Source organism: Mustela putorius, unplaced genomic scaffold, assembly GCF_011764305.1.
Source record: "Mustela putorius furo isolate JIRA1106 unplaced genomic scaffold, ASM1176430v1.1 tig00003853_pilon_pilon_pilon, whole genome shotgun sequence".
In the NCBI taxonomy this organism is placed as follows: domain Eukaryota; kingdom Metazoa; phylum Chordata; class Mammalia; order Carnivora; family Mustelidae; genus Mustela; species Mustela putorius.
This window is the reverse complement of record NW_025422005.1, coordinates 63,661,879-63,686,802: the sequence shown is the minus strand read 5'-3', so window position 1 is coordinate 63,686,802 and position 24,924 is coordinate 63,661,879.

The following is a 24,924-nucleotide window of genomic DNA, read 5'->3' as shown; positions in this document are numbered from 1 at the left end:
TTTTCCAAAAAGGATTTAATTTGGTTACTCTGAGAAACACATACATTCAGTAGTTTACAGATAGCTCAGTACATAAGGTATCAGTTAGCCTACTGAGGAAAAGACTGAGAGCCCTCACAAAGAGTTTCAAGACCTAAGGATATAGAACAAAAGGAGTTGAACGAAGCTCAGTAAAATTAGGCTAAGTATTGTTAAATATCAAGGAGTTTAAAGCTCTAAAATGGGTTAATAAAGTTTTTTCTCTAAGGGTTTTTAAAAATAAGATAGATTCTTAGCTGTGGGAGGTAGTTTAAGTGCAAAACACTCAGAACAGACCATGTGGTCTGCCTTCTTAAGTGTGCCTTTGAGCCTTCTAATCTCTAAACTCTTAGAATTCATTATCACTTCTGCTTATTTACTTCAAAATAACAACTGACACTTTGCAATTTACAAAATGCTTTCACACATAGCCTCTCATTTAATTCTCACAACAACCTTCTAATATATTATGCACGTTTTCCAGAAGGAAGTAACAAAACTGAAATTTGAACCAATTTCTTCTTGCTCTATCTGTGATGCTCTTTTGTGAATGTCTCATCTACCTCTCCTCTCCATGCGGTAGTAGTGTGGCTGGAGAATGATGAATTTGCTGACTTCTGCTTCATCCTGGCTTCTCTTACAGTCCTCATCTTGGTCGATGGAACCAGTTGCCTGGGTCAGAGACTCAAGACTGGAAATAGACTATCTACTTTCTTTCTCTACCACTTCTGTTCAATCAAGTCCTGTCGATTTTAGCTCCTAAACATATCTCAAAACTGACCTTTTCCCCACCCCACCCAATGCCTTTTTAGTTCTAACTCTTCACCACCATTTATCTGAATCATGAAAACATTTTTCTTCTTAGATTTTTCTCCTTTCAAGCATTGCTTCCTTAACTCCAGTCTGGGCCAGAGTGGAGAGCCTTATATAGGAGAGTAAGGTGGGGAAATTCCCATGGAAATCCCTGGCCGAGAGCCCTTCAAAAGCCTCCCATTTCCTACTGCAGTGCTTCCTGGATTTTACCATTTTCATAGCCCTTCATGCTGTTGCTGTAGTCTTAACCACTGAAACTGATATTCAACGAACTGTTGAAAAGAATACATTGCTGCCCATAATATTCAATAAAGCAGTGGCCATATGACTAACCCACACTGTGTGCTCTTTCCAACCTTCCATAGAGTTATGAGGGAAATTTTGGTTGGTCAAGCTCTGCAACATTCCTGCTAGAACCCTGGGCCTGAATTCACTGGGTCTAGGTAGGTTGGCTCACCAGAACAATAGCTATTATCAGTACCTCCAAGGCAATATTATCCATAAAATCATGAGTTTGATATGCCAGCTAAGCTTTCTCCCAACATACATTAAAATGCAGATAGAACCAGTAAAATAAAATTTTAAAAGTTTGTGTATTACTTACAAGCATCTCATAATACCAGTGGTAAACTTAATCTATTTTTGGAAGCTTCTGGATATGAAATAAATGACTTTTTATGAGTTAGCCTTTATTTCACTTTGTAGCCTTATTGTCAGGTTATTGTAAGGTGGCCATATAATTTATCACCCAAACCAGGATGCTTTTGAGTGTGAAGTGATATTCACACTAAACTTAGTTGGAACTCCAGGTATAAAATTATACCATCTCAAGAAAATCTGGGCCTGCGGCCACTCTATTCATTTGCTCATTCCCTAATTTCTACTTCATACTTTGAGTGATACTCAAGTATTTTCAGGGTTTTATACTCACAGTATGATTTCAATCCTCAGGTTTTTGTGCTTTAGCCTGGAAAAGCTTTCTTACATTTCTTCTGATGCCTAAGTTCTAGGCATTGGCTTCTCCAGGGAATCTTTTTAGCTCCAGATTGGACCAAATGACTGTTGCCTGTATTTCCTAAAAATTCTAAACATATCTTTATCTCACTTGCACATTAAGGAGCTGTCCAGAGCAGGCCCCAAGTCTTACTGATTTTGTTCCCTGCATCACATAGGTCGAGGCCTAGATAGGTGACACATTTGACTCCCTGTTCACCAACCCATTGTAGAGATCTGTGCTGTTCTCTGTAGGTAACACCAAAGTTAACTCTAGCCCTTCTGATGATGCTGGCACAGCCGAAAGTATCGCTCTGGAGACAACAGCTTGTTCCCCCTCTCTTTTCAGTGCTTACCTGGGCTTAGGTACAGAACAAGAGTGTCTCCGTGCTTAAGACGTGGCTTAGGACTTAGGCAGAACTGGTTTCGCACTCCTGCTCCGCACTTACTACCTTTGTGACCTTAGGCAAATTCCTCAACCTTCCCAGACCTCAGTTTCCTTGTCTGTAAAATCTGAATGGTAACAAAACCCTCTTCACAGGAATGTTATGATGATACAGGGCCAGGATGCATCTACAGGGAGGACTATGGTGTCTGGGCATGTGGCGTACAGTACGTGCTCAATAAAAGTTTCAGAAAAGAGCCTGGGTGGATGTGGTGAGATTATAAAGAAAGTATTATCTTTCTTCTACTGGTTCATTAGGGAAGATTGGATTTTCAAGGTCACTTGCTTTTAATGAAAATCCAGGCATAAAGTAAAATTCAAGGTGCTGAAGAAGCATAGAATGAGTGAGCACTGAGAATGAAGCTCTTACTTTAGGTGGCATATATTTCCTGATGTATAAAAATGAAGGCTTTGAAAACATTAATGTTCTTCTTCCACAATATAGCACTGAGATTATCAGCTGCCACAGTTCTATTTGGAACTTTTGATGCCACATCTTCTGTGTACTAGAAAAAGTAGATCTTAAGTCCTTAACACCATCTTCTCCAGCCCCATGAACAACCTGGCTAATTAATCAATCACACAATAATTATTAATCGGTTAACCAGACTTATTGTATACCCATTACACGACATGTGCTTGTCTGTGTTCCCACTGGGTGTTAGACATTGCAACATGTCCTGAGGGTAAAATGATGATAAAGTAAGGATCTGACCCTGGCGGGTAAGTGAGTCAAAGTTCCATCAATGAAACAGGTGAGTCCTGATGGAGCTGTGCCCAGGTACTAAGGGAGCGTGGAGGGGTGGTATCTAGTGTTCCCTAACGGTGGGAATGGCCAGTCAGTTAAAGCTTCTGTTCTGTTTCTTGAAGTTTTTCTTCAGTGGGGATAAGTTGACATGCATGATCTAATTATGCAATGATGAGTAAGAGATTTCTTCACCGGGTCCTTTAACCTCACGTTTTAAAGAGGCTGGGTAATTCCCCTGTGTGCCTTTGGGGATTTAGGCCAGTCTCAGCGCAACACACTACCTTCCACTCCTCAATCCTCAGTGCTAGGAACAGAGATAATTGGGTACAGCAGGCAGGGGGGTAATTTAATTAGGTGATTTCTGCAACGCTAGGGAAAAAACACAGGTAGGAACCAATGGAGTAGAAGAAATCTGAGCTTAAGGGGCAACAAGAGGGAGAAAGATAAGTTCTGATCAAGATTTTAGCCTCGCTGACCTGATGATGGTGAATAATATTAAGAATTAGGGAATCACAGAGGAAGAGGAGAAAGCTACCATGGGAGCCTTAACCTATTTTATTATGACAGGATTTCTAATAAGGACTAATCTTTCTGTCTGCAAATGGCAATTGCCTTCCTGCCCAATGTCTTCACATTTTTTTTTAGGTTCCAAACAAAATGAGGACTGTCACACATGTCCTAGTACTACCCCAACCCACTTGGTACAGAGAAAATTTAAACAGTGATTAGGAAGTTAGTACAATTCCAGTTCGTGTGTGGCTTTGGTCGAACTCTGTCAGTTGTTAGCTAGTGATTCCTAACAATTCATCAGTCATTTTTTAATGTCTCTATAGACACATGTTTGATAAATGACAGAGATTAAAACTGTGGTGGCTGCTAACTAATGTTTGGCATGCTCTCCTTGACCAGCTTGGTGAGATGTGCATCCCTGAAATGTTCTTCGAACAATCCCAGTGTTGGTGACTTAAAATAAACCTTGTCACACTGGCATTCAGTGCAAAGATCATGTCTAATAAAATGGTTCCAGTTTGGAATAATTAGTAAAAATGTCTGAACTGTGGGCTCCTTTAAAACAACTACAGACATCACTCTGTGGTGTCAGAATTATTTCAGCTAACGTGTTGCTGGACAGCTGTCCTGCCCTAACACAGAGATAAAATTTTACTTATAACTATTAAATCTAAGTATCAGAATAAGCATTTAGGTGATCACAACATTTGTGTGAAAGTAGGTGCTTCCAAAGTGTGTTTAAAAGCTCTGTCCTAGGACATAGCAAAAATCCTCTTCAAAATCTTGTTTTTATACAAAATCTTGTTTTTATCCATTGTCCTGGAAGTACACCACTTTCATCTCTATTAGTGAAAAATTAAATTGCAGCCCATTTTCCATTTAATTTTGTTGACTTCATTTTCAACAAATACTAATTGAGAATCTGCTTTACCTTCAGCACTCTCTTAGGTCTGAAGAGATACAGCATGAACTGTATGACCCAAGTCCCTGATCTCATGGAGCTTTCATTCATTCTGGTGTGTGCAGATGGTGAGACAGAGAATTTATTGTTACAGCACATTTTTATATCAGTAGCTCTTACAAACACACCAAGTAGGGAGTTGTAATAGAGAGTACCTAGGGGAGTAGGAGCTACTTTTGATAGAGTATTGGGGAACATAGCTCTGAGTTTGTTTTTGATCTAAGATCTCATGATGACAGGAAGACAGTCAAGCTAATATGTGGGAGGAAGAGGACTCCAGGCAGAGGGGAGAGCATGTGCAAAGACCTTGAGACATGATTGAGAATGATGTGTTCAAGGAATAGAAAGAAAGTCTGTGTGGCTAGAATATATTAAATGAGAGAGGGAGGAGGAGATGAGGTCAGCAGGAGATAAAGCCTTCCCTAATGCTTTACCATGGAAAGGCAGAAGCGGGTGATGTGATTTACTGTAAGCGTTGAGATCACCATGGCTGCAATGTGGAGCATGCGATCTGGGGGAACAAAAGGGAAGGAGAGAAACAAGTAGGAGGTGATGCATTAGTCTGCATGAGACTAACGGAAGCTTTTGACTTTGGAAATGGTGATGAGTGGCTGGGTTGGGATTTACATTGACAGTCAGGTCTGCAGTACTTGCCCACTAGCTGAATGAAGGATATGTTGGAAAGAGAATAATCAGATGGCAATTTTGGAGTTTTATTTTGAAAAACTCCCTGGATGGTGGTGCCATTTACTGAGTTGGGAAACACTGGGAGAAGTGCGGGAGATAAAAATCAAGAGATTAAAGACACATTAAGTTTAGAGGTAGTTTTTTTGGACATCTAAATAGAGACGTCCCATAGGTAATCATAAATGTATGTCTGTAGCTCATAGAAGCGTCAGGACTGGAGATGCAGATTGAGAAATAATGGGAGAGTGAAGATGGGGGACTAGTAGACTCATCCTTCCTGTAAGGTCAGAGGAGAGTTAGACTGGAAAGTCCTGAATAAGAGAGCTGGAAAGGTAGAAGTATACAGAAGGTAGGATGAATTGAGAGGTTGTGTTAATTATGGGTAAAAATGATGCCTAAGTTAAGACCATGGGAGGGAGATGTTCAGGTAGAGGGTAGAGGATAATGTCAGGGAGTAGTAGTTGGTCCTCCCTGGGGATGTCAAAATCACTTAGAATGACTACAAGAATAGAGGTGGAGATAAAATCAGAGGCTCAGATTCTATAGCTGCCGTAATTGAGAAGCAGCGACCTTGATGTTGACAGATGGCAGTAACCAAGAAGGATGGTGGGCACCAAATTTTGATGACTCACATGCTGAAAAGTCTGGCAGAAGGGAATTTAATGGGTTTGGGAGCAATAGGGTGGAGCAAGCAGGACATACCCTACCCATACACCTGATATCTAGGTCACGGGGAGATTGGCAGGGTTGGAAAATCAACTTGGGGAGTGTTGATAGGAAAGCAGTATCTTCAAGGGAAATCCTATTTTGAGTCACAGCATCAGAATCCTCTGGGGGAACTTTTTAATACATAGACTTCTGGGTGCCATCCCCAGAGTTCGTGTTTCTGTCGTTCTGAGCCATGGCCCGAGAATCTACATTTGTAACAAGTTCCCAGGTGAGGCTGATGCTGCTGGTCCACAGACCACACCATGAGCACCACTGAGTTAGAGGCAGAGAGAAAAGCGCAGTTTCAGAGAAAAGGTTGAGGCTATGGCGAGATCACCAATAACAGACGGAAGCCCAGAAGATGACATGGAAGCTTTGGGAGAAGCGACAGGATATGATGATAAGTTAAAATGATCAGCTTTGCTCTCTGGTGGTGCCTGAAGAAACCAGAGACATGAGCTCTTTTGGATTAGTCCTTGCTGTGCATGGGAGGGCAGTGATCAGTGAAAGCTTCTTGGTTGGGGTCACCAGGCAGCTCCATACTTGTATCACTTAGGATGGTGTGTAGATCCAGACAATCTCCATCTCCATCTCTTGGTCTCTCTAAGTCTACAGGTATATTGGTTTCATTTCTAGAAGGGCTCTCTCTTTATGCCTGTGCATTGGCAGTCAGCAGCCCCAAGCTTACATCTAACCACTCAGAAAACCCAGTGAAAAGAAATCTTCTCTTTCCCAATAGTTCCTCATAAACTGGGGCAGCGTACCAATCCAGGTACTGATCCTGGTGGCCGGTGGGACAGATGCTCTGATTTGACCTCATATCATGTACTCCCTTTTGGAAAAGGAGGGAGTGCATGGAGTTCTCCACCAGCTCCATCTGACCCACATACACCAAAAGTGGAGGAAACTGGTTTCCCAAAATAAAGTGAAGATATGTGGTTATGATTTTAAAAGATAGCAAGAAGTGTTTTTTGAATGTGTACTCTTCATAAGTCATAGTGCTGAGTTGTACATGCTTCATCTCCTTTAATTGTCACGAAGCTTGGTGAGAACAATACTACTATGATTTCCATATTACTGAAGTGCTGAGAGGTTAAGTCAGGCCTTGGGTTCACATGGCTGGTGAGGAGCAGGGCAGAACCCGGAGTGAATGCTGGCAAAGCGCAAGGACAAAGAGCAGTGTGAGGACCACGGTGTCGGAGAGAAGGACTGACTGAACAGCCCGCGGAGAGCCTCCTAGAGGTGCATGGTAGCAGTGGGGACCACAGGCGGCAGGTGAATGTGAGTGGGGCTCATTCCCAGGGTTGGGGGTACAGCATCGACAATGACAGGGAGTGCTAGAGAGCAAGGTAGGCCGAGATGGGAAGAGAATGTCAAAACAAAGTGCCACCAGACTCAGAAAGCCAAGTAAGTGACGATGGACTTAATGAGGCCTCACAGCACTAAGCTGTTGCTGTCACGATCACTTACTCCCTCCGCAAACAAGTGAAAGCTGACGTAGCACAAATGTCGAAGGAAAGAGAATCCGAGTCACGTGGCTTACTGGTACCTCATTGACATGTTTGTACGGAGAACCATACATTTCCCATCTGGTTTTCAATTTACTTCATGAATCTGGATCTTTTGTTTACAAATCCCACCCCCTTCCCCCCGAAGGCAGAGTTGTACGTGATTATACTGAACTTGAGTCGAAAGCATGATTATGATTCCAACTTCAGCCGTAAGAATATTCGTTTTGTTATCACACACAACACTTTTAAGTAACATTATGGGAACGAGAAACTACAGGGAAATTTCAGCAATCGTGAAGCTCACAAAACACGCACTGTTTTCTTTGCCGGTGTCCAGATGGAAACACTTTTGGGGAAGAATGAACGGGATCACAGTGCGTTGGGTGAGATTAGGCGGACATGGAGAACTTCCAGCTTCCCTTGGGAGGAGCCCCTTCTCGCCTCTGTGCAGATTTCTCTCTCCTTTTTTGCCCCTAATTGATCATAACAGCTGCAATAAAACCCCCTTCACCTAAAAACAAAAAAACCCCACCCACTTCACCTTAATAAAAACAAATTAGAGAGACTCCTGCTATATATTCCAACCTTACTTGCACAAATGCTGATTATTGATCTGAAAACATGCTAAGCCTTAGCCTGGTAATGTTTAGCTTCATTTTCCCACTTCAGGCTTCACCTCACCTCTAGTGGAATTGCCCGAGCAGAACGATATGATAGCAGAGAGGTCAGAAAATCTATCTTGGGTCAACAATTTGTCATAATGAAAATTGCAGAGGCCCAAATGTGTTCACTGAACAGTTAGCTAACTTATGCTTTTCTCCCCGATCTGTCACATGCTTCTGGTTTGCGGACGCCCATCGATAAATCCAATTTCTTCAGAAGAGCTGATAATTAAGGTACTGAACGATTGATTTGGCATCACCACATAACCAAAGCTGATTGGACTGTCCCTGCTGCAAAAGGGAAAGTGAGAGTAGTTGCCGCCAAATACCATGTAGTCCTCAAGAACCGTTTAGGAAGGCAAAAACTCAAAAGCCTCTAATGCTTCTTTCCAGATGAGCTGTTTTGCCAGCACCTCATGGTGACGTGAGAAGAGGCTATCTTAAAAGTGATCGTAGGGCCGCGGCTAGCTTTCCTTTTGTTGCCTGACTTCCATCCTCTTCAAACCACAAAGTCTACAGGTTGATGAGGTCATCTTGCCAAGGGCCAGAATCTCAGAGCTGTTTCGATGGGAGCATCAAGCTGTGTGTTCTGCTTTTTATTTTCTTGCGAACAATACACACTGTAATCTTCCATTCTGTTCGATAGCAGCTCATGGAGTAGCCACACATCCCAAGCTCTCGGCTGGGGTCTACAGGTGTGTGTGATTTGTATGCACCTTGTTTCTGTTTGTGTTTGAAAGTGCCACAGGGTTGTTTCCTGGGGTAAGCATTTCTCTGTCAGCTCGATTTCTGCTCAGTTCCGTGGCTGTCGTGGTGTATTATTGTGTCTTCCACGCTCTTGAACAAACCACAGACCGAGGGGTGGGACTTCCCAGCTGAGATTCCAGGTGCCATGACCCTGAAGCGGGGAGGTGTCACTGGGCTCAGTGGAGCCTGGCTCTCCCCACTTTACACAGCTTGGCAAACTCAGTGACAGTACCAGGAGGTAAGCGCTTGCCTGGTCCTCCTATGCAAACACACAGTAGTTGAAAAATACTTAGAGATTATTACTAAAAGAAAAAAAAAAGGATAAAAACTGTTGATAATCACCTAGAGATGATCACTCTTGTTATTTTTGCTACTTTAATATTTACTTTGTACACACACATAGACACATACACATACACTCACTCTTATGGAAAATGGAGCTGTGCTATCATGGAGACGATTTTTTTTCCCCCATTAAGAAAATACTGTGAATGTGGATTCTTTTCTCCCCCATTTTTAAAAATAAAGTGTCTATTATGTGCAGGCACTGTTCTGGGCATGGAGGTTTGTGAACAAAAGAAGCAGATTCTAGATTTCATGGAAGACTTTAGTGGGGGTGGCAAGAGAATGAAAAATAATGAAACAAACAAGAAAATTTGATGAAAACATTAACAGGAGCTTAAGGGATGCTTTTGTTTGGATGGGCAGAGGAGGCTTCCTTCAGAAAATAACGTTAAACAGTCACTCCCACGACAAAAGGAACTGGCCATGGGATTTCAGGAAGGGCATAGAAAGACCAGCTAGTGCAAGGGCACAAGGACAGACCCGGCTGGGCAGATTGTAGGAAGGAAGAGAAGGTCCTTGTGGCTGAAGTAGGTGAGGGAGGGAAGACCAGTATGAGATGAGTGGGCAGAGGGAGGCAGGGACCAGCTCCTCTCTGCACAGTTTTCTTCTGTGTGTGATCAAAATCACTGAAGGGTTTTAAACGGGGCAATGGATTTGTATTTAAAAAACAAACAAACAAACAAAACAAAACTCTAGCTTCTGTGTGGGAATGGATTGCAGGGGGAAAAGTATACCTAGGGATGTCACTAAAGAGGTCCTTAAAGTAGTCCTGGAGAAAGATGACAGCGGCTGACCCAGGGAGTTCAAGCCATTACCCTAGAAGGTTTATGTATACCATCTAGGGGGTATTAACTTATTCTAAAGGTTACTAAGGTATGGGCAGAATCTCGCAGTATGTTCTTGGGAAGAAGAAAACCCATGAGAATCTTTGGATATTTTAATCTGAGACAAGAGAACTCTTGAGCATTGAGAACCACTGATAGGGTTGACATTGGAAAGGGAAGAGAGATGAAAAAGACAATGTCAGCAGAAAACAAGGAAGAGAAAGAAAGAAGCATGCCAAGAGGAGAAATTATAAAAACAGATGGTCATGAGTGGTAATGCTATTAAAAATTTCTACTCATTGGCACCTTTGTACCAAATCATTTACCTCCTCCAGCATTGTCATTGGTAAAATTAGCTAATTGTTAGGAATTTGCAAAGAAAGGTGGAATCCAGTGGGTTGATCACAACTTTAAGTATTCTATTGTCTGAACTGTGGTGGAAACATATTAAAATCTGAAAATAAGCAGTACAGGATCTCAGACAGGAATAGATATGCAGAGCAACATGATGTCATCTCAAAATCACTTCCTTGATAATTAAACATAAAGGGCTTGGTCTGTGTTCTCTTTTATGTACTTAATTCCCAATCGAAGCCAATTATAAGTTGAGGACCTGACTTCCCTGGTTTTCAGTAGTGGATTTTCACACCCTGTCTTCTAATGACTCCCTTTATTTGTTCTCGTGTTGGCTAGTAACCCTCTCCACAGTGTATGACAGGGAGAGAGAGATGAAGAGAAGGAGAGAGAGAGAGAGGAGAATGACATATTTAGAATCTAAGTGACTGCCTCTTCACACAGACAAATGTCTTCTAAGTGGGAACTGTGTGGAAATCTTATTTTGCCTAAAATATCTGGGCAGTAATTGGAGAAGTCCTATATCCTAGAATGATTGTTTCATGTAAGGAAGAGCAGAAGTTGCAGAAAAAGCAGGCACTTTGGTGCCAGGGGCATACTGATTTGAATCCTGGTTCTGACATTTTTCTGTGACTTTGTCGATGCAGGTGAGCTCTCTGGTGGCCTTGGTTTTGTCATCTGCATAATGGAGGCCAAATCACCTCTCCCGCAGAGCCGTGGGGAAGAATAGCTATGATCGATGTGAAAAATGCTTTACACCCAGCGTCATTTTCTTCTCTCCATTGCTTTCTTTCCGTTGGGTCATTTATGCAGTCCAGTACTCCCTCCCCGGAGCCTATTTCTACCTATGCTTAGACCAAAGCACTTCACTGGCTCTCCGTCGGTTGTCACCTGACTTCCTGTCCACTAAATCCTGCTGCCACTTTCAGTGGATGAAGCTTTGCTATTTCAAGCTGTCAGCTCATTGGGCCACAGTCTGGATCTGTCAGCTTGGTTATAGGCCATGTAGTATGTAAATAATGACTCCTCTTCAAATATTTTTAATCCTTCATCTTGATGGATGCTTTTGTGTCCCCTGTTTGTCCTTTAAGGAAGAAGGAAAGTAATAGCTCCTGTAGGTGACAGGGTAATTACACACCAAGAGCTGCATTAGCACCAAGAACTGTGCCGAGGTGTCTTGGTAAAGGACTGACTTGTTCAAAATCCCACCCCTCTTCCTGATGGTTCGAAGAGAAGGTGGGTGCACTTTTAATTATGCTTAAACACTGGATCATCAGGGATATGAAAAGCTATTACTGACTCACTCAGGTTCAGAATTGCCTAACAGTGGAGTCAGGAGAACATGGCTTGGCTTCAGCACTAGATTGACAAAAGCCAGTTTGATTGGCATTTGGAGCTGAATTCATGCACTGTGTGCCCAGAAAATCACACAACCAGAGAAGATTGGACTCGTGGTCTTGGTTCTGTGTGCGTCCTTGTTTCTTCTTGGCATAACCTGACTTCAGTGAAATGATTCTTAGCCTTAGTTGCAAGAAGCAGGTTGTCTGTAAAACACCCCACAGAAGGGATCGTGCAGGTTAATTGGACGAAGCAGTGTAACGTAATAGCTAACATTTCCTGAGCACTTACCATGTGACGAGCATTTTACACGCATCAATCCTCCCAGCAACTGTGACGTAGGCAGTCTTGGTTTCCCCATCTTACAGACGAGCGAATCAGTGAGCGAATGATTAAATAGCTTCTCCAAGGTTACATGGAACTGGAATCTAGGCAGCCCATGGCTAAAATCTGTGCCACTAGCCACAACGCTGTGTCACCTGGTGTAGACTTAGGGTTGAAGCCCAATAGCTTCAGATTCAGGAGATCTGGGCTAGAGTGTCATCATGCTTGCTGTGTGCCTACAGGAAAACCCCTTACACTCTCTGGTGTTTCATTAAAAGGGTGATAGTACTGCCTTCCTAACCTCAGAGGACAAATAACCCTAGACTTCATTAAGAATATATTATGTTTCAGGTGTCTTATATGCATTCTGCCTATTTCTTTAGTGAACCCAAAAGGTACAAACAATTATCTCCAGTTTCTGACTGACATTTTTAAGTAGTTTGCCCAAGACCTGTTGGATCCAAATCTGTCAGGACTCAACATTTAAACTCTTTCTAAGGTGTGTGAATGTAAAGTATGAACCCTAATCCAAGACCTTGCTTCATATGTCTTGCTTGGCCAGCCCACAGCCGTACTCTGTCTCCCTGACCCATGACTGATTGATGGTTGTTCATCTCACCTCCTCTTTTGTACCATTTCTCAATTACTTACCACGTGTTAGGAATTGTACAATGTGCTTACCCAACTTTCAATTATCCAAATATGTCTATAAAGTAGGAGCGCACTTTTCTTGGTTGTTCTCTTATGAATATAGAAAGGAATAAAGGAAGGAACAATGAGAACAGGAAACAACATTTTATTGAACACGTATTATGTGCCAGGCTGTGTCCTTAGAAAGTTATGCAGGTACTACTATTCTTCCCTTTTTAACAGATGAGAAAACTAAGGTATAGGGAGATTATACCAAGCCTGTCCGGCATTCTGACTCCAGATCCAGTAGTCTCAGATCCTTCTCCCAGGACCTGTCCAGGTAGATAATTTAATGCTCTTCCCCGATGAGCAAATGGACACTGAGAGCAGTGAACTTAGGACACACACCTGTTATGTGTCAGAGCTGTGACTCGAACGGAGTCTCCCTGACTTGTAAAGGTCATTGTTGTTGTCCCACATTGCTTCACTTGTCTCTCAGTCACTGAGGTCTGCATCATTTCCAGAACTTTAGTTTGAAAGGCGCTCTGTGAGCCTTGAAACCACATTTATTTATTTTTTAAAATTAATTAATTAATTAATTTTTTGAGAAAAACAGTATTCATTATTTTTTCACCACACCCAGTGCTCCATGCAATCCGTGCCCTCTATAATACCCACCACCTGGTACCCCAACCTCCCACCCCACCGCCACTTCAAACCCCTCAGATTGTTTTTCAGAGTCCATAGTCTTTCATGATTCACCTCCCCTTCCAATTTACCCCAACTCCCTTCTCCTCTCTAACACCCCTTGTCCTCCATGATATTTGTTGAAACCACATTTAAATAAAACCTCTGAAGGAGCCTCTAAGAGCCAGATGACTTTCCTTTGCCTTTGGTACCCCCACCAGCTCAGTAATTTAGGAGGTGAACACAGCTGTGGGATAGAGTAGGCTGGTGAGCATCAGACTGAGACTAAGCGGTATGACGCAGGACCCCTATCCGACTGGTATAAATGGTCCCCTAGAACTGCGCTTATGCCTTAAAGGAGGCATGGTCCCCAGTGCATGTGTGAGACATATTTAATACATCCCCAACTCCAGAGCTTTTCCCGTGGCTTAGGAAGAGTCACCTCATCTTACAGTGTCTCGAACAAAATACCTCCCTAAATTGGTCATCCACCCCCAAAACATAGGAATATAGATGATCTTCTTTAGCTCACAGTGCTCTTGCTGATTTGGGCAGGGCTCAGCTGGGTGGTCTGCCAGGCTGAGTAACACTTGCTTATTTCTTGTTGGCTGCTTCAAATATCTGGGGTCTCCGCTGGGAGGTCTGGAAGCCCCCGGGGCCCATTCTCCAAAATGTTGCCTCTTGTCGTCCAAATGCCCCGCTCAAGATAATTGTGTACAGGGAGATGAAAAGGTTCCTTGCACGAGAGTGTAGCCAGCAGGGCCCCAGGAGGCCGAAGCTGAAAACTTGCACAATGTCATTTCTGATACATTCCATTCATGCAAACAAGCCTTAAAGTCAACTACAAGTAGTGTTCACAGGGCAAGGAAGAGAGTCTACTTCTTGGTAGAAAGAGCTTCAGAATTGTGCAACCATATGTGCAGTCCGCCACATTTTCCTTATTTGGTTCCTTCTTCAGAAATTTCCAAACTCTTTTCTGTCCATCAGTCACCCCGTAGCTGATCTATTTCAAGGACTCAGGCTTCGATGAACTGCTCTCAGTTATATATCGACCATTTCTGTTTTCTTCTGGCTAGCGTCAATCTTTTAAATCATAATTACGCATTATCTTTTCTAGTTCTTTAAAGGGAATTGTTTTGGTAGACGTGGATAGTGCTCCTCCTGCTTTCTTCTTGCTGGCATTTGCCTGACAGAATTTTGCCCTCTTTGTTTTCAGTATTCTATGTTATTTTATTCGCGATATCTCTCTTTTTTTTTTAAGATTTTATTTATTTATTTGACAGAGAGAGATCACAAGTAGGCAGAGAGGCAGGCAGAGAGAGAGAGGAGGAAGCAGGCTCCCTGCTGAGCAGAGAGCCCGATGCGGGACTCGATCCCAGGACCCTGAGATCATGACCTGAGCCGAAGGCAGCGGCTTAACCCACTGAGCCACCCAGGCGCCCCTCGCGATATCTCTTATAAACAGCACATTCCAGTAGTTTCAATATCTTTTTTTAGGAAAATATGATGCATTTGGATTTATGATAAGTCTTTTACCTTTACCTACATTGCTTTTCTTTGTTCCATTTGCTTGGTTGCTCAGGAGTTGTGAATCATGCTTCTTAAGTCTTTCCTTCTAGGCTCTCCTTCCTCTCTATGGCTTTGTTATATTTTTTTCAATGTATTTAATCTCTTTACACCTGCCTACTCTAACCAAGACATGGGACATGCTTTCATAATGCCTTTATCTTCTCCTGTGTTTTATTGAAATAACTTGAGATTTTGGTTCTAGACAGTTATTTGTCCCTGCAAGCCCGTATTCTTCTTAGAAACTGAGTCTTCCAATTTATCTGAATGTTCACCACACATTCATATGCAATATTAAGGAAAAATTGATAAATGTAGACCAAAAAATGTTGTAGAGATAGGTACACTGCTCAAAGTTCAAATGCATATGATTGGGAAATTTGCTATTTTGATGTAATTTTTCTTTTTGTATCTTTAATTGATTTTGTCGAGGTATAGTTCACAAATAAAATTCAGCAATGTAGTACAATTCAATGTTTTGACAAATGTAATTGTTTAACCACAACCAAAATCAAGACATAGAACATTTCCATCACATCTGAAATTTTCCTAGAAATGTCTTACGGTCAGTTCTCCCCACTGAACCTCCATCTCCCTGTGGTAACCTTATCAGAAACCAAACGATCATCTATGCATGCATCTAATTCTGTACTTTTATTCTGTTCCACTGACCAGTTTATCTGGTTTCCCTCTGATACTACACCGTCTTGTTTACTATAGTTTCATACTAAGTCTTAGAGTCAAGTAATATTAATGTTCTCACTTTGTGCCTGCCCCCTGAACTCACTGTTTCATTAGCTTAGTAGTCAATAATGACTGGATAGAGATTTAATGAAACGCTTGGAACCGAAAATATTTCAGTCTTTGCTGAAGTATATTCTGGCAGAAGGAATTCTTGGGTATGCCTTCTTGTGTGTCTAAAACTATATTTCTTTATATGTTGGCTAGGCAAACAAACCCATGTTCAAAATAGATAGAACTTAAAGACATTGCTTTATTGTTTTCCAGAATCTACAGTTTCGTATAAGATTTCTAATATCAAGTCATTGACAGTTCGTTTTCATCTCTTGAGGAGAACTTAGGATCTTCTGTGTTCTTTGGAACTCAGATATGCTCCAAAACTCAGTTGCTTTGGTGGGAGGAAGATATAGGAAGCTATTTTAAAAATCTAGACTTCTGGGAAAAAGAACTGTGAAAAATGGGTTTCTCCCCACAGAGCTTTATGAGCTCCTACTCACATGTAGGAGTGATGCCTGTCTGATGCCTCGGGCCTGCCTTTGTCCCCAGTATTCCTGTCTATGTCCTCCTTCTTACTTTGAAATCCTCATCCCGTCTGTCAATGGGTCTTGCCTTTTATAGGCTATTTTGAGTCCTGAGGACCAGGCTTGGGCTACTTGTTCAGCTGACAGTCATTTTTGCTTTACATAGAAACACGTCTGAAAGTTTTATTCCCCTTATTAAAAAAATCAAAGCTCAGAGAATTATCTGCTTTACCTTATAGATTTTTTTTTCCATTCAGTATTCAAATGTTTGGAAATTAAGTATAACAACTTTGCAGCCAGATCTAAAAGAAAAATGTTTCAGCTTGAACCCCACGTTGTGATCTGAGGATCACATATACTTACTAGTAAATGGTATTGCCTATGAAAATTAACTTGAGGTTTCAATAGGCAAAAAAATGATATTAGAGGTGATAACGTATTAAAGGGAGCATCGCATGCCCATTTTCATTTCATGAATCTTTCTTAAATTATGTAATGCCATCAAAATTGAAGCCAGCCTATGGAAGACCACAGCTATGGATTAAAAGTGATTGAAACAGCTATGCCTTTGTGTGTGTGTTTTTAACCTAGAATGTTTGCTATCAAACAGCATAAGAAAGGGCTATTTCCTTCCCAAACATTTAGCAGAAAAGGGTGGGGGGAAGAAGATATAGGGGTGCCTGGGTGGCACAGTCTGTTAAGTGCCTGACTCTTGGTTTCGGCTCATGTCATGATCTTAGGGTCATGACATCAAGCCCCATGTCCGGCTCTGAGCTCAAGCAGGGAGTCTGCTTATGAGTCTCCCTCTCTCTCTTTCCCTCCGCCCCTCTCCCGCCCACACATGTGCATGCACCTTCTCTCTCCCTCCCTCAAATAAATTAATTAAAAAAAAAAAGAAAAGCTATAAACTAGGATAGATGCTTTGTGTAAAAATGCTGTTTCTGAATGCAAGTTTAAATACCCTTCTGCTATATAGCATATTCTGACTGAAGTTTGATGGATACATGGAAAGTAAGAAGAAGGTACCTCCTCTTGGCATTTTAACACGTGTACAAGGAAGCATTCCTTTAAATACTTCAGTCAACAGTATTTGTTGGTGTTCTCTATGGTTGCAGTGCAAACTATTCTCAGTGCCAACTCTGTGTCTTCATGGCCGAAATTAGTTTACTAGGGGTTCTGTTTCTTTGGGGTTTCTGTTTCCTGGCCCTGGACAAGTTGCAGGTTCAATTGCATGCTCTTGAAGAGGAGAAAATACAAAAGGAGTTTAAAGGTGTCAAATAAAAGAAGAAAGGGTGAGAGAATATACATTTAAGAGTTAACTTCAGAAAACAGGATAAAATCACCTCCAAATTTCTGATGTTAATTTTGGTGTTTTCTCTACATCTCCCTAGAGGTATGCAGATTCCCCAATGGGCTGTTGGGGTGGGCCTAGGAATAGCTGGGCATGTCACCAGGTCATGTCCCCCAGGATATTGTAATGGGGCTCCAGTGCTCTAGGCTTTAATGTTTCTGTGCTTCCAAATGCAGACAGCAGAAAGTGACAATGGTTGGATGTTCATTTCAAACAGCCCTTCCCCGCATTGAAAGACTGGCAGAAAAAGAGCTCTTTTATGAAAAGAAATGCTTTAAAAAGTAAAAGATAAAACAGAAACATGACATGCAGAAGGTAGTATAGGGAGAAGGTTAAGGTCTAAGATTTAGACAGAAAAACAAGCATGTTATTCAATATAGAAAGTCTGCTTGGGAATAAAGTTCTTAAAAATACTGAGATACACTTGGGCAGGGCAAGAATCCTGTGCAACATGGACTCCTTATAACAAATACCCTGGTATAGCCATTATAAGCTCCTGTCACAAAAGAAACAGCAGGGGGTGGAGAAGGAGAGGCTGCAAGGCCGCGGCTGTATCAAATCCAAATTGTGGCAATCCAGTCTAGTCCGCGAAGAAACTTCGGATAAGCAAAAATCAGGGATGTTTTAATTTTTCAAAAAGGGAGAAAAGCAAAGAGTCAAGAATTTCTATCTTGGGAGAAAGAATTTAGAATAGCAGAAATGATTAATCCCACAAATGCCAGATAGTTACATTCAAATTGGCATTTTGGTACATTGCCGGTGACAACTGCAAACGAGTGTGATTCTCTTGAAAGCAATATGGCCAGACGAAGCAAGAGCTGTAGAGATAGTCATAGCCCTTAACCCAGGAATCTGACCCGGGGGAATGTGTCCTCAGGCAATAATTCCACAGAAGCAAAACATCTACATGCAAGGAAATATTCATTGTAGCAGCTTTATAATAACAGCTGCAAAAATGTCTCTGAGAAACAATATATGTATAGAACAGTTGTGAAATTGTTTAGTAAATTATGGAACATTAAGCTTATGGAATATTACTCAGCCATTAAAATTGTAATTATGAAGACCATGAGTAACCAGAAGTTGTTAATATGATGTTAAGAGGAAAAAGTGAAATTATAACACTATTTATATCACTATTGCATCTGTTTAAAAATATGTAGGTGAGTGGAAAGAAAGTGCGCAAAACAATAAGGTTATGTTGTTTTGGTGGAATTATGATTTATTTTCTGTTTCAAAAGCCTGTTTAATAAAGGATAAATGTATTTTAATAAAATGTGGTGGGGAAAGAACTGGTCAAGGAGGATAAAAATATTAAGTAATGGAATGCTGGCAAAGAAGACATAGAAAGCAATGCTGTCTGATGCTTGTGGAAATCTTGTTGCTCCAATGGCGCTGTTCTAAGCCTTGGCGTTGAGTGTATAGTTTTCTCTCCATGATTATCAGTGACAGACACAGAGTGTAAGCAGAAATGACCAAAGCACTGACTTATTGGAAACAGATTTGCTGACTCTGTATTCTGCATCCCCGATAACTACTGCCTTGTCCACTTCCGCCACAGCTTAGCCCCATGCGTTTAGTAGATACAGGTGAATGTGCAATGTATACATCTTTGAATCTGTATGTGGTTATTTATTTGCTTTCCCTTTTAAAAGTTATGGATGGCTTTATACATACAGAAAAATGTATGAAACCCATTAAGTGCGGCTTACTAGATAGTTACAAAGAGAACCCTTCTACAACAACCATCCAGAATGGGGATTACAGTATCACCACTACCTTAAGCTCCCAGTCATGGCTTCTTCTCTCATCCACCAGAGGAAGTCACAGTCAGGAAGCATAACCCTGATTTGGGGGGAGGGGGGATAATCATCCCTTGGTTTTGCTTGCTTTTTCTATGGGTCTCAGGTGCACAGATTATAATAGTCCTAATTCTTGGTTCATGGCACACTGTTATAACTGGCCTATGCATAGACTGCTATTTTCATTCTCCTTCATAATGACATGATGGAGCATATGAATTCATCACTAATTCAAGAACTAGGACATTATCACTAACTCACAGCTTCCTAAGTGCTCTTCAACTATCCCATTCCACTGCCGCCTCCTCAGAGGTATCCAGGATCCTGAATTTTGTGTTATCCTTCCCTTGCTCTTTTTAGAAATAGTTTTAACACCTGCAGATGTGTCTTCAGACAATCTGTGTTTAATTTTATCTGGCTCTGAATTTACATGAATGGAATTCTACCACAGTCATCTTCAGTGACTTGATTCTTTCACTACAATGATGTTTCTAAGATTCATCTCTGTTGATGTGTCTACCTCAAGTTTGTTTGTCTCACCTTTAAGTAGCATTTGATTGTATGTATATATCACAATTTACGTTTCAATTTAAGGTTGATGGGCATTTGTGCTTCCGGTGCTTAAAATTATAAACAGTGCTGCTGTGAACAATTTTGATCACAACTCTCGAAGCACACATAGAAGACTTTCTCTAGGTTATATTCCAGAGGTTCATCCAAGGTACATTTCAGTAGGGTATTGAAATCAATAGTCCACCAAAACTGAAGCCAAGCATAAATGCCATCCTAATATAATAAATTCTATTCTATAAGCATAAAATTTGAAATTTTGTACCAAATCATAATTATCATAATTTAAATATTAAAATTTTTAGTGACTGAGGTTTTTTTTTAATTAAAGATTTTCTTTATTTATTTGACAAAGATCACAAGTAGGCAGAGAGACAGGCAGAGAGAGAGGAGGAAGCAGGTTCCCTGCTGAGCAGAGAGTCTGATGCGGGGCTCAATCCCAGGACCCTGGGATCATGACCTGAGCCAAAGGCAGAGGCTTTAACCCACTGAGCCACCCAGGCACCCCTAGTGACTGAGTTTTAAACCTTTAGAGTGGCACATGGGTTTCCTCAGTACCGTTGACCGCTATCAGTTCTGTTGGTGACACTGTGACCACCGTATTGCATTTTTATAGCAGACGCTTTGAATTAGGGTCAAGTGAGAAACAGGTATCATTTCTCCCACTCAGCTTAGTATAGAGGTTTTTGATGGAAGTGCTGGCACCAGTCATTACGCATTCCTTCTTTGTAATGGTAATGGGCTATCAAAATCATAACTTCGCTTCAACTCAAGAACCTGAGAATTTGGTCTATGCTGATGACGCAATTTTACTGAAGAAAACTGAGGGTTTGGCTATTGTTTAAAGAAGGCCACATCTGACTATTTTCTGAAATAAACTTAAGGTTGATGCCCACACATAGGTTTTTAATTTTGGATAGTTTTGCTTTTAATATTTCCTACAACCATCAAATTGAGAAAAAAATTTAAGTATTGGATTTAGAAATGGGACAGTACAACAATATGATAAACTTTCAAGTTAAAAAAAGAGTCATATAAAAATCTCCATCTACATCTCAGCTTTCACTGAATGCACAATAATTTTAGATTGTTCTTTTGAGTAGAATGATGGCAGAATTTTTTCAGCAGGTATTAGGTATACTAGAATTTTCAAGGCAAATGAGTTTGATTGCTTCTTCAACAGCTTACTGCAAATGAATCATTTCATTGTGTGCTAACAGACCCTACTTTATTGATATTGTTCACTGCAATATATGGTACTAAAATTTTTGTTGTTTCTTTTATTAACACATAGTAGTTGTTTTTCTAGTTGTTTTTTTTTTAACATTTTGTGTAAGTATAATACAAAGATGTTCCAAAATCTCTTCTATGTAATTACGTTGGCTTTCGTGGGAAAAGAATAGTGAAAGTGGCCCAACATCAATCTATCTGTGATCATTAATTCTGTAACATTATGTTGAAAATTGAATACATCACTGGAGGGTATGAACAAAATGTCATAGGTATATGATTTCTGAACATATCTTGCCATATGGTTTCATCATTAGTGACAATTGCACCACGCTTATGTTCATTGATTTTTCCTGGAGCTCAGTCATATGAGTAGCAAAATTCATGCAGTGGACAGAACATTGCATCCAACAACTGTCAGGAATACATTCTGTTTATTTTTTTTTTAATTTTTTTAAAGATTTTATTTATTATTTATTTGACAGACAGAGATCACAAGTAGACAGAGAGGCAGGCAGAGGGAGAGGAAGGGAAGCAGGCTCACTGTCGAGCAAAGATCCCAATGCAGGGCTTGATCCCAGGACCCTGAGATCATGACCTGAGCCAAAAGCAGAGGCTTTAACCCACTGAGCTACCCAGGCGCCCCAAGATTACATTCTGTTTACAACATATGCAAAATCTGAACGTTATCTGAGTCATAAAACAGATCTCAGCAAGTATTCAAGAACTGGAGTCATACAGACACATCCTCCGATCACAATGCATTTAACCTAGTAATCAATCAATAATTTTAAAATTATATATTTGGAAATTCTAAAAAGTACATTTTTTGGAAAGATTTTATTTATTTATTTGACAGATAAAGATTACAAGTAGGCAGAAAGGGAGGCAGAGAGAGAGAGGAGGAAACAGGCTTCCCACTGAGCTGAGCAGAGAGCCGGATGCTGGGCTCGATTCCAGAACTCTGAGATCATGACCTGAGCCAAAGGCAGAGGCTTAAGCCACTGAGCCACCCAGGGACCCCATACATTTTTTAATTTTAGGAAACCAGTGGATCAAAAAATAAATCACATGGGAAATTGGAAAACATTTGAACTGACAAAAATGATAATGGCACTTATCAAATATGGTGGGATTCAACAAAACCTAGAGGGAAAATTGTAGCCTATAGTATAAAAATGCTGATATTTAAAAAGAAAGAAAACTAAAAAAAAAAAAATCAATAAAGTAATTATCCAAATTCGATTTAGAAAACAACAGGGAAATAAACCCAAAGAACAAAAGAAGAAAAGTAAATGTAAGAGTAGTAATTAATGAATGTAATTAAAACTTTAAATATGAAGAACTAAAAAGACAAACTGTTTTTTAAAGAGACTAATCAGGGCACCCAGCTGGCTCAGTCAGAAGAGCATGTGACTCTTGATTTTGGGGTTGTAAGTTCAAGCCACATGGTGAGTATAGAGATCACTTAAAAAATAAAATCTTAAAAACAAAAAGGACTAATTTAATTAAGAAACCTGTGCACGAGAGTGAAGAAGCAAAAAAGAAATAGCACAAACTATACAAAGAAGTGTAGTGTAGAAGTGTAGAAGCTACAGACATTAAAATGTAATTTTAACTTACAGACAGTTTCATGGAAATTAAAAAATATAGATTAAGTAGGTTATCTTTTGTTAAAATACAAAGTACAGTATAAAAAATAAATAGACTGTGTTCTGTAACAGGCTATATTCACCACTGCAACTCAAAAAGAAATAGGAAATCTTATCGAGCAATAAACATTAAAGAAATTGTATTAGTAGTCAAAATTCTTCCTGCATTGCAACTCAAGGACCAGATGGCCTCACTGGCAAATTTTACCAAGAATTTAAGACAAAAGTGACTTCTAATCTTCAACAAATAATTCAAGAGGTGTGAGAAGGAAGGAATGTTCCCAAACTGACCTTACGAGACTAACTTAATCTTGATACTAAGAGTTAGACAAGATTATTTGAGAAAGGAAAAAGGTTGTGTATAAACATAGAAGTAATAACTCTAAACAAAATACTAGGTTGAATCCCCGAGTAATATATAGAGCATCATAATACATTATGGCCATTTTGGGTTTAGTCTAAGAATTAAAGATTGGTTAAATATTAAAAAAGTTAATGAATGTAATTTATCACATCAAACAGATGAAAAGGAAAAAATCTCCATAGATTCAGAAAAATTCTTTGACAAAACAACATCTATTTGTAACTAAAACTCTAGGCAAACTAGAAAAGTTTCTTAACCCATAAAGGTATTTACAACAGTTTTTATTAAACCTCATGTTCAAAGTGAAATATTGAAGTCTTTACCTTTGAAATCAGTGAAAGAAAACAGGTTCTCATCGTTCCTTCTTTTAGTATTTGTTGGCGATCCCAACCAACACAATAAGGCAAGAAAAAGAAATAAAAAGATTATAAAGAATCGGTTACCATTTTTCAACTAGGGTGATGAGCATTATTAGAATTCATATTATTTTACATTGAGTCTGTAATTTTTACCAGTTGTTAAAACTTCTCATTTTTACTAAGAAAGAAAAAGAAATGATGCCAAATAAAATCTGACACTATCTTCACAATAGCCCTGCATACTGCATGAATTGATCTGTATTTATACTGAGGGTTTGGTCACTATCTCCAGTCTTTCCAGGATTTAAGGGAGATCTTCCCTCAGTTTTGCTTGATTGATGTATGGTAGATAATTATTTTGTTTTTGCTTGATGTATGGCAGATACATACTGCTTGATGTATGGTAGATAATTATTTTGTACTTGTCGTGGTAACAACCTGTCACATACCTTTATCTACTTACGGGAATTTTACTTGCTTTTCTTTCTGAATAGCTCTCAGTTATTGTTTTGTAAGTAAATATATTTTGATTATTCCTCCCGTAATGAATATTTACTACATTATTATCTAGTTTATGCTCTGTTGCTCTATTTTTGTGCCTTTTGTGCATTCAGTAACTTTTCTTTCCAAAACTTAATAATAGTGTAATTGTTTTAAAGATGTTTTAACTGACAGTTACATTCAACACATGTATTTCTAACTACATGCACAATTCAATTGAAGTAATAGCATCAGCTATGACCAAGTTCACTCATGCACAGGTAATGGTGACTACTGCCTAAAAAACAGTGATTATAAATTAGATTATAAGATTACTTTCAATTTCAGAGGTGTTAAAATATATAAAAAGATGTACTTTGGAGTTGCTTAAATATAAGACAGTTTAGCAGGTTTTCAGGATACAAGCTCAATATAGAAGATTGCATTTCTTTACCAACAATAGACAGAACACCTAATTAGTTGGGTTGGAGCTGCTGAGCTGTTGCCATACTTAAGGTAATATAAGATGGAAGAAAAAGCACTATGGGAAAACTTCTCCCCACCTTCCTGCTCCTCTTCTACCCTAGGTTCCTCCCTGCCTCTTTCCCACCCAGCATTCATACTGGGAGCCAACTACCTTCCATTTCTCCAGAGGTTTCCTACATTGCATTTGTAACATTCTGGCATTGTGAATCTTTTGGGTTCTGGACTGCTACAGGATTGGACTTGGATAACGGAATCACATCTGGATAAGATTTCCATCTAACATTCAGTTTATACTTTTCTAAACCTTTTTGAACCTCTCATATTTAATGTGTGTATTTTTATTTCTTTTAAGAAACAAGGGTATGAGAGGGGTTTAAGTCATTCAATGTTTCTACAGAGCAGGGAAAAACTCACCATATGATCCCTTTCTCTGTTTTGCCATTTGAATCTTCATATGTATATATCAAAATAAGCACTTTTAGTCAAACCCATTCATA